The sequence below is a fragment of the Callorhinus ursinus genome, unplaced genomic scaffold (genome assembly GCF_003265705.2).
Source record: "Callorhinus ursinus isolate GAN/ISIS: 27379988/994484 unplaced genomic scaffold, GSC_fseal_2.0 scaffold36, whole genome shotgun sequence".
Taxonomy (NCBI): Eukaryota; Metazoa; Chordata; class Mammalia; order Carnivora; family Otariidae; genus Callorhinus; species Callorhinus ursinus.
The window spans coordinates 10,931,759-10,934,828 of record NW_027397098.1 but is presented as its reverse complement, the minus strand read 5'-3'; positions in this window follow the sequence as shown (position 1 = coordinate 10,934,828).

The following is a 3,070-nucleotide window of genomic DNA, read 5'->3' as shown; positions in this document are numbered from 1 at the left end:
CTGGGATCGAGCCCCACATCGGGCTCCCTGCTCCGCGGGAAGCCTGCTTCTCCCTCTCCCACTCCCCCTGCTTGTGTTCCCTCTCTCGCTGTGTCTCTCTCTGTCAAATAAATAGATAAAATCTTTAAAAAAAAGCCAAACCCATCTATATTATCACTATTAGAAACCCAGTTTAAATAGAAAGATACAAATGGGTTAAAACAATGGAAAAAGGCCTACCGTGCTAATACTAATCAAAGAAAACTGGAGCTATATTAATATCAGACAAAGTAGATTTTGAAGAAAGAATAAAGAATATTACCAGGGATAAAGAAGGACATCATGTACTAACAGGGTAAATTATTCAGGAAGACCCTGCAGTCTTAAATGTGAAAGTAATTAATAATAGAGCTTTAAAACACATTAGCAGCTGAAAGGACTGACAGGAGAAATAAACAAATCCATAATGATTGGAGTGAGGTTCATCTCTCCTCTCTCAGTAATTCATAGGACAACTAGACCAAAAAAAAATCAGTATCAAGATAATAGAAGATTGAAAACACTACCAACCAACTAGACCTAATCGATATTGATAGAATGCTCCATTCAACAAGAGGATAAAATACATTCTTTACAAATGCACATGGGACATTTCATCAAGATAAGTTATTTTCTGGGTCAGAAAAAATAAGATTCTATTCTTAACTTCAATAAATATAAAAGGTGTCATACCATACAAACTATATTCTCTGATCACAACATAATTAAAGTGAAAATCATTAATAGATACCTGGAAAATTCTGAAATATTTGGAAATTCAACAAAATATTTCTAAATAATCTATGAGTCAAGAAAGAAGTCACAAAATGAGATAGAAATTTGTACCTCAATGATATGAAAATGCATTTCAAAATGTATGGGCTGCATCTTCTGTAGAGCTTACAGGAAAATATACCATATAGAAATCCTATATTAAAGAGAAAGAAGGATCTCAAATTGATTTCTGAACTTCCACCTAAAGGAAGTATAAAAAGTAGAGCAAATAAAAATAAAAGTAAGCAGAATGAAGGAAATAATATATTAGCAGATCATTGAAACTGAAACAGAAAATAGAGAAAGTCAAGGACACTAATAGATAGTTTTTCAAAACAGGCAGTAAATTTGATAAACCTATAGCCAGACTGATTTTTTTTAAGTGACGAAGACACAAATTTTTTAAAAAGATTTTATTTATTTATTTGACAGAGAGAGACATAGTGAGAGAGGAAACACAAGCAGGGGGAGTGGGAGAGGGAGAAGCAGGCTTCCCGCGGAGCAGGTAGCCTGATGCGGGGCTCGATCCCAGGACCCTGGGATCATGACCTGAGCCAAAGGCAGACGCTTAATGACTGAGCCACCCAGGCACCCCAAAGACACAAATTATTAATATGAATTAAAAACCACATGTCACTACAGGCATTAAAAGGATAATTAGCAATATTAAGAGCAACAATTCGGTAACTTAGATAAAATGATTAAATTCAATGAAAGACAGAAACCACCAAAACTCACCCCAAGAAGAAATATATAACCTGAATATACCTACATTTATTAAAAGAAGTTAAATACTTTCCCACAAAGAAAACTCCAGGCACCAATGGCTTCAATAAGTTCTACCATTACCCTGATGCCAAACACAAGCAAAAACATTACAAGAAAAGAAAATTGCAGAGCATATTTTTCACCAAGTCAATCCACACATTCTTTATAAAATATCCACATATCAAATCCAGCAATATATAAAAAGAATAATCAAGTATGATTTATAGGGGTGCATGGATGGCTCAGTCAGTTAAGCATTTGTCTTTGACTCAGGTCATGATCCCAGGGTGCTGGGATTGAGCCCTGAGTTGGGCTCCTCGCTCAGTAAGGAGTCTGCTTCTCCCTCTCCCTCTGCCCCACCCCCTGCTTGTGCACTCTCTCTCAAGTAAATAAAACCTTAAAAAAGGTATGATTTATAGGATTTATCCCATAATGCAGTCTTTGAAAATCAATCATCATATCAATAGAATAAAAAGAAATCATATGTCATCTCAAAATATGAAAAAAATTTGATAAATTCAACATCCCATTCATGATTTTTTTTTAAACGCAGTAAACTAGGAATAGAGAGGAAGTTCCTCAACATGATGAAGGGCATGTTTGAAAAACCTTCACCTGACATCATACTTGATGGTGAAAGTCTTGGTGCTTTCCTACTAAAGTTCAGGAGCAATGGACAGATAGATGCTCTCATGACGACTATTAAGCATTGTTCTGGTGGTCCTAGCCAATGCAATGAGGCAAAAATAAATAAGTAAAAGGCATAGGGGTTGGAAAGGAAGTAGTAAAGTGTCTTTTGCATAGATGACATTGTCTATGTAGAAAATCCTAAGGAATCTACATGTTCTTTAAAAAAATTATTGTAGATGTGATGGTTAATTTTATGTATCAACTTGATTGCTCCATAGGGTGCTCAGACACTTCTTTGAACATTATTCTGGGTGTGTCTGTGAGGGTGTTTTTGGATGAGGTTAGCATTTGAATCCCATGGACTGAGAAAAACAGATGGTCCTCCCTGATGTGGGTGAGCCTCATCCAATCACTAAATGCCTGAATAGAACAAAAAGACTGAGTAAGAAGGAACTCTTCCTGCTTATGTTCGAGCTGGGACATCAGTCTTATGCTTTGGCATTTAACTGGAACTGGGACTGCACCATTGGCTCTCCTGGGTGTCCAGCTTACCAACTGGAGATCTTGGGGCTTCATAATATCTTATTTGTTCTATTTCTTTGGAGCCAAAACCAAGTTGGATGCCCAACCAACTGAGCCACCCAGGTGCCCCTGATTTTTACTTTACTTTTAATTGTTCATTAGAACTTAATCTTTTAAAGAAAGCTATTTCAGATTGTAGGGCAGTACACAGGTTGATTAACTCTTCAGAGCTATCTAAACCTCCACTTTATAGACCAGCAGCTTCCTCTAGTCCCATTTGTTTAATCATAGTTTGTCCTTCCTTCCATCCGTCCTTCCTTCCTTCCTTCCTTCCTTCCTTCCTTCCTTCCTTCCTTCC